Raw genomic sequence first — 8,296 nt, 5'->3', positions numbered from 1 at the left:
GGCTAAAGGTAGTGTAAACCCTGATAGCTGGGGGTTTTCTCTTTTTGTGATATAAGTGCCTGTCAAGTTTTGATTACCGAGGTGTCCATTTCAAAGATGGCTAGCTTGAATAAGCACATTGCCAGTCATACAACTAGATAAAGAGCCAGGCTGCCTCCCTCCACTGAGGCTTCTTTGTTTTAGAGATCTTGGCTGATTTCAGTGACTGGCCACTTGGGTCACTGGTTTGCCCACCCAACCCCACTCTTTTGTTTTTAAATTCATCAATAAAGAGTGAACCAGCAAAACCCTAGGCCAGTAAGCACAGGAGTAATAAAAATACAAAGTACTTTCTCCGACCAAAGTGGAATTAAGTCAGATGCTCAACATCATTAGTCATTACGGAAATACAAATCAAAACCACACTGAGATATCACCCTTAACCACAATAAAAGCTGAACTGCAGGTCTGTGGACTCACTCTCTCTCTCTCTTTCCCTGTGAACTTGCTCTATGGCTCCAGGTGTGCTGTGCGATTTCTGGATCCTATGATAAACCTTAATTTTTTTCAAAATTTCCTGATCACTATTGCTGAAGGGCATCTTGCAATCATAAGAAAAACTACAAGGGCCAGTCCAGTCTCAACCCTGCCTTTTGATAGGCTGAGACTGGCCCAAAAAACACCATAATTTTTCAAAATGGAAATAACAGGTATTGGGAGGATATGAAGAAACTGGAACTCTCACGCACTTCTGGTGGGAATATAAAGTGGTACATTCTTTTAGAAAACAACTTGGAAGTTCCTCAATAATTAAGCACAAAAGTTACCCCATGGCCCAACAATTCCACTCCTAGTTATATCCAAGAGAAAGGAAAACATATGTTCTCATAAAATACTGTATATGAATGTTTAAAGCAGCTTATTCATAATTGCCAAAAGGTAGAAACAGCCCAGGTGTCCATCAACTGATTCACTGATAGACAGAATGTGGTATATCTATACAATGAAATACTATTTGCCAAAAAAAAATAAAAAGGTACTGATATATGGTATAACATGGCTGAACCTAGAACACATGTTCTAATTGAAAGAAGTCAGAAGGAAAAGGCCACATATGGAATGATTCTGTGTATATGAAATGGCAGAATAAGCAAATCCATAGAGAAATAAAGTAGATTAGTGTTTCCTAGGGGCTAACAGGAAGGGGAAATGAGGAGTGACTACTGATGGGTATGCGTTTCTTTACAGGTGATGAAAATTCTCTGGATTTTCATAGTGGTGATGGTTGCACAACTTTGTGACTATACTAAAATCTACTGAGTTGTACACTTTAAAATAGCATAAATGGTAAACTTTATGTAAGTTTTTTTCTAATCAAAGAAAAATCCAAAGTATGTTCTCTGACCAAAATGGAATTAAATAAAAAATCAGTAACAAAGAGATACCTGGAAAACTGTCAAACATTGGGAAGTAAATAACACAATTTGACATAACCATGGTTCAAAAAGTAAATCAAAGTGAAATTAGAAATTTTTTCAATTGTATTAAAATGAAAACACAACAAGTTTGTGGGATACAGCCAAAGTAGTGTTTATAGGAAATTTACAGAACTAACATATCTATATTAGAAAAAAAAGATATCAAATCAATGACATCAGTTTCCTCCTTAAGAAACTAGAAAAAGAAGGGCAAAGTTAACCTACTGTAAGCAGAATAAAGTAAATAATTAGGGGAATAGAAATAGATGAAGTGGAAACCAGAAATATAACACAAAAACAAATGAAAGCAAAAGCAATTTCTTTGGGAAGATCAATAAAATGGATAAACCTCTAGTTAGACTGATGAGAAAAAAGACAGAAGACACAAATGATGAATATCAGGTAGGGAGAGGTGACACAAATACACATCATACAGATACTAAAAGGACAATAAATATTATTAAAAGTTTTGTCAATAATTTGACACATTGGAAGATATAGAAAAGTTTCTTGAAAAGGACAAACTATGTAAGCTCACTCATGAAGAAACAGATTACCTAAATAGCCCTATATCTATTACAAACATTGAATTGGGGGGAGGGGAATTATCCCACAAGAATATTCCAGGTCCTCATGGCTTAATTTTGCCACTCTTTAAGGAAAATATAATACCAAGTCTACTTCAACTCTTCCATAACATAAAAAAAGGAAAGAATACTTGATAACTCATTCCATGGGGCCAGCATTATACTGATACATTATGAGGAAAAAGACATAAGAAAATTATAGAACAATATGCCTCACAATCACACATGAAAAATTCTTAACAAAATTTAACTACTCTAATATATCAACATAATAAAAGGATAATCCATAATGACCAAGTGGGATTTATACCAGGAAAGCAAGTTTGGTTTAACATCTGAAAATCAATCAACCTAATTCACCATATTAACAGGCTCAAAAGAAAAAACATACAATTATATCAAAAAAATCAGTAAAAGAATTTGATGAAAGTGCTCTCCAACTTCATTTCTTGTAAAAATTCTTAGAAAACTAGGAAGAAAGGTAATTCTTCAATCTGATAAAGGGCATGTACAAAAAACTTAGATAATATCATTCTTAATGATGAAAAATGGATGCCTTTCCTCTAAGATCAGAAATAAGTCAAAGCTGTCCTCTATCATTATTTCTATTCAATAACTTACTGGCGGTTCTAGCCTTCTGGCCAGTGCAATAAGGCATAAATAAGTCAGTGCAATAAGGACTAAAGGCATCAAGACTGGAGAGGAAAAAGTAAAATTTCCTTACTTGTATACATACCTTCTTTGCATATTTCCACTCCATTTCGGATCCCAGCCTATTGGAGTTTGACTATTATCTTTATTTTGCAGGCTGGGATCTGGAAGGGAGTGGAAGCTCTCAAATACAGCTTCCTGAGGACGCACAACCCCCATCCCACAGTAACTCCTGAGAAAAGGAGGGACGTCATCTTAGAAGACGGTCTCCACCTAAGGGTAAAACCTGCCTTAACAACTGGCTAATGAGTTTGAATTGGGGAAACCAGAGGTCAGGGAGAAATGGGTAACAGGAGAGGGATAGGACTTGCGTTGCCAGCAGCAAGGGAGAACTTAATGGGCAGGTGAAGTGGCAGAGGCTAAAACACGGCATGACATATGACATATGACATACCAAATGGATACACGGGAAAGGACACGAACCATGTAGTAAGGCCAGCCTGGGTCCCAGCACCATGCAGCTATTTAATAGGAGGCAATTTACTTTTCAGGCTTGTCTGTGAAATAGGAACGAGCACATGACGCACTTCATCTGGCTGGCTGGCTCGTGTCATTCGATATTACTTAAATATCACTTCCTCAAGGGGGACTTCCTTTAACCTCTTTCTACAGGAACCCTCCCCTCCACTTCCCAGGTCCTTTCTATTACATCAATTTGGTTTATTTTCTTCAAAGCGTTAACATAACCTGAAATTCATGTGTTCATTCATCTGTTTACTTTTTTGTTATCTGGGGTGGTGTGTTGAAGCCAGTTGATAAAGTCATTGCTTAAGCAAGCAGATTGTTAGCTCTGACAAAAAGGTTGTTTTAAGGATGCAAAGGAATCATATATGCGAAATGCCTGGGCCATATTAAGCAATTGTTATCTAAGAGCTATTATCATCACCATCATCATTATCATTGTTATCATCATCATTTATTATCACACCGTAGGTGTTCATCAAAGTGTGGATTGAATTGAAGTGCTGAGCATGGGGCCAAGGAGGCACATAGAACAGTCCTGGGTGGGAGGATGTGCTGAACTGTGCTCCGGTGACGCAGTCAGAGAATCCCCGACTAAAGCAGGCCACTGATAAGGGTCAAACCAGGATTAAACCCTGGACAACCAGACCCCAGTTCCCAGCTGTCTGCAGAGCTGGCTGGCTGCTCAGCTACCAGGACTCACTCGTGGGACCCACCTCTGCAGTCCTTTACTGAGTCCCTCTTTATTGCCTTTCAGGAGGGGTCACCACCCCGTCTCATCAGAATAGAGTATGTCATACCTGAACTGCACACAGAACTTTTCTTTGCAAATTTCTTTCATTTATGATCCTGTTCTCCTTTTTCATCAACGAATATTAGCTGGGTTGGTTCTCCCATCCAGTCTTAAAACATCCCACTGAGCAAACCTAGTAATAGATAATACTGGGAAAAATTGCCCATGGAAATGTCCCCTTGAATGACTTCATGGTCTAACCTGCTTTGATGACAATATAATCTCTGTTGGTAGGAATTCACCTTTTCCCTGCAGAAAGGGAGCAGGACCACAAAGAAAAGGCCAAATGCAAACTCTTCTAAGTAACCTTTGACTTTTTTTTATGAGAGCATGAGAATTTGATGTGACAAAGGGAAAAATGAGCTACTAAGGAATAGCAGAGCACAATGATGACAAGAGTGGGTTCTAGAACCACTCTGTCTGGTATGTATCACAACCGTGCCATACTGGCTGAGTGACACAGGGCAAGTTTCTTAACCCCTCTGGGGTCGTTGTGAGGAATTAACTGAGTTACTAGACGTAAAATAAATCAAATAGTCTGGCATGTAGTAAACATTTGATAAACGTCAGCTGGAGAATAAAACAAAACAAAAGCAAAAGCAAAAGGCAACCAAAGAGACACAGGTGGAGACAGACAGACAGAGATAAGGAAAATATCAAGATGAATCAAGCAGGAAATTAACCCAGCAGAGGAGGTCGAGCTGAGTGCTGGCATCAGCTGTGCTAACAACAGCTCAGGCCTCTCATCCATAAAGACTCAAGTGTGCCACCGTTGGACCCATCACCTGTATGCAGTCTGTCAGGAAATACAGCTATATCCTCTGTGCAAAGAGTGGGATATGGTAAGGTCTGGGATTCCAAATAGGCTTTGATCCAAAGTCTCTTTGATGAAACTTCGGATGTCTTGGCAAAATTTTTGAAATAAACTCAAGCTGCTGTAAAATAGCAGCACTTGCCCACCGTGGACAGTGGACGGTCAAGATGAGGTGTCATGCTGCTTACTACCCAGTGTCAGCACTCGCTCTGTGCTTCACATTGGCCCCTAACAACCACACACAGTCAGTTTGCCCACCTGGGCTATGGGGCAACACAGCTTCCAGCCACCACTTGGGATGTGCCCTTTTATTGTCCCCTGAAGACAACCACCCCTAACTCCTAGACTGGTTTGCATCAAAGGGATTTCCTTCTTCAACCTAAAGGCAGAAGGACACCACAGAACCCTCATGTTTTAACCAATGTTCTCTTTGACAAGAGCCAGAAAGGCATTTGCACAGCCAAGAAGAGTGTATCAGAAAGTCATGGAACACAAAGGCAGGAGAGCCCCGGAAACCAAAGCAACTGACTGCCCTTCTTACTTCCCTCCCACTCTCCACCCCTCTCCAGGGATGTGTTTGTCTCATCTCTCCTCCTTGAAAATCTGCTCATCCTCCCTTTGTTCTGCAGATGACCTTTCTTCCCACCTCCATTCACATGGCACAAGATGGTAGCCCCAAAATGGTCAACTTGACCCCCCTTCTTTAACACCCTAAATTCTTGGGAAATCTTTTTATTCCTATGTAGCTCAGATTCTAAACCAGGTCCAGTAAGTTGTGGTTACCATAGAGGGATCAGAGAGTATAATGTGGCTGCAGAGACCTAACCTGTGTGTGTGTGTGTGTGTGTGTGTGTGTGTGTGTGGTGTGTGTTGGGAGTATTGAGGCTCTCAGAGAAAACAGTCTGGATTTTTCAGACCCTCAAACAGGTCTTTTTCCACCTGACGCTGTCTCTGATAGGTCAGGAATACAGATAAAGGATGGATCTTAGACTCTGTATGTTTGTGTGTGAGTGTGTGTGCGTGCACGCACGTGCACCTATGATATTATCATTAAGCCGCCTGCCAAGTGTTTTCATAATAAATTAGCTTCAAAGCTAAAATTTAAAACATGAGGTCCTGGATTAACTTACCCTCATCATCATCTAGTATAACTGATATACAATAAACTACACATATTTAAAGTACACAATTTGGTAAATTTCGACATATGTACACATCTATGAGACCAGAACTGCAATTAAAGGTATCAAACATATTCATCACTCCTAGAAGTTTCCTCATGCCACTTGGTGATCCATCTTTGCAGCCACTCTCCCTCTTCCAGACAAATACTTATCTCCTTTCTGCCATAATGAATTCATTTGGATTTTCTGGAATTTTATGTACATGGAACCATAGAGTACACACTTCTTTGGCCTGGCTTCCTTTGCTCAGCATAGTTACTTTAAGACTCATCTTTGTTGCTGTACGCATCAATAGTTCATTTCTGCTTATTGCTGAGTTGTATTCCATTGTATGGATGCTTCCTTAAACATTTTCTAAAAAGAGATTTTCAGAGTTTACAAGGATAAAATAAAGTTCACACCAATTACCCATAAATGTATGCAAGATAGAGCTCAGCAAAATTTGAAATAAACACATCACTCAAGTTCCTAAAAATCAGCAGAGCTATTTATGTTGTGTTTATGCAAATGATTAATGAAGAATATAGATTGCAACAATTTCTAAGCAGTGTCTCATAACTGCATTTCTGCTCCTCAGCAAGAGACAGCCCCTCAGGGCTCTGAGGACCCAGAGGGTGGGAGAGAAGCAGCAGGGAAAAGCAGGAAGGGCACCAGTTGTGTGACCAGGGAAAGTCACTTCCCATCTCGGAGCCTCAGTTTCCTTATTCATAAAATAGGGAAACTGAATGTTGGTGTCTCAGCCTTAGCATTCGTAGAATCTCCCAGCTTGACAGTGTCAGCACGTGAGCTATCTTCCCTTGGCAACACAGGATCTCAGGCAAGATCAAACCCACTGCCAAGCATGGGCCACACTTCCTCATTGTCGTCTAACAGGGATAACTCACTAGTGGAGGGTGACTTTTTTTCCGTTAGTCCAAACCCAAGAATCTTCTTTCAAAAGCCCTTTGCTGCCAAATTCTCCTTCCCTAGTAGGCTGCAGCTCCTGGCTTGGAGCCCTCCTGGCACAGAATGAAGGAAGAGCCCTCTCCTGGCGCATCTCAGATGGACACTACTTCTGACTCTGACACAAATACTGCTGCTCCGGCTACTCCTGCCAACTGCGCTACCCCGGGGCTAGCTGCTCTACTTCTGACACATCCCACTCCTCCTGTATCTCCTGAGATTAAGCAGGGGAGCAAGAGCCAGGGCAGGCAGAGGAGAGGAGGCTGCTATGGACCCTGGGAGGCAGGGGCTGGATGGAGGGAGCCGTGAAGGGGGGTGGTCACGGCAGAGGTGGAGGGGACTGCAGTCATAGCACCTTCGTGCCTTTCTAGATGCCTGAGGTCCACATCGTCCCACTCGGCATATGGAGCAGTCACTCATCCACCTCACCGCCCACTCAGCAACGTGCTGCTCCATCTCACTGGATCTTCACAACACGCTGAAGAAGTAGGCAAAGCCAGATATTATTCCCCCATTTTCCATTCCTATCACAGAGAGAGAAACTGATGTTCAGAGTGATTCAATGATTTTTTTTCCCCAAACATAAAGTCAGGCAGCTCAACCCCAGCCTCTTCAGGCTCCAAAGCCTGGAGCCTACCCTCCAGAGAAATTTACTGAGCATTTTTCAAGTGTAAGATCCTTGAAGGAATCAAAGATCTGTAAGACATGCCCTCTTCTTTCAGAGACCTTTCTTCCCAGTAGAGAAAGCGACTGCTTCACTAGCAGGCAGAGAGTGAAGTCACGGTAAGAGGCACCAAAGAAACCCCAGAGGCGTGAGAAGGGGAGAACAAGGAAAACCTCGCTTTCCTTTGGCCCGGCCGGTTCAGGGACAGATCAGTCACACTGCCAAGCAAGCCTTCCAATCAAGCTGTGGAAGAGAGACAACTTGAGTCTCTCTTCTTCTTTTGCGTAGTGATCAAAAGAGATAGAAAAAAGGAAATAAACGAAAGATTATTTAGAGGGAGGAAACGCTCTTGGGCCTTTGTCCAAAGAATTTCTGTTCACACTAACTTCCTTTTTTTTTTCTTAATGCATTCATTTAATATAAACCATTTAAGGCATCCCAGCTGAAAGGGAGAAAGAGAGAGAAAAACACTGAATGACCAACTTTGGGGTTGGTGTCCAAAAAAGGGTTAAGTTTGATTATATCTGTAACGGGAGTAAGTTCATTGAATGGGGAAGGATTTTTTTACTTTGCCTTGTTCTGTAGTTTTGAAATTTTTCCATGAGTATGTGTTACTTTTCTGATAAAAGAGAAATCCATGTCTTCCTTCCACCTCTCTCTGCTTATTTTGCAGTAGGTTTAT

The sequence above is a fragment of the Camelus ferus genome, chromosome 11 (assembly GCF_009834535.1).
Source record: "Camelus ferus isolate YT-003-E chromosome 11, BCGSAC_Cfer_1.0, whole genome shotgun sequence".
In the NCBI taxonomy this organism is placed as follows: Eukaryota; Metazoa; Chordata; class Mammalia; order Artiodactyla; family Camelidae; genus Camelus; species Camelus ferus.
This window is presented reverse-complemented; position numbering follows the sequence as displayed.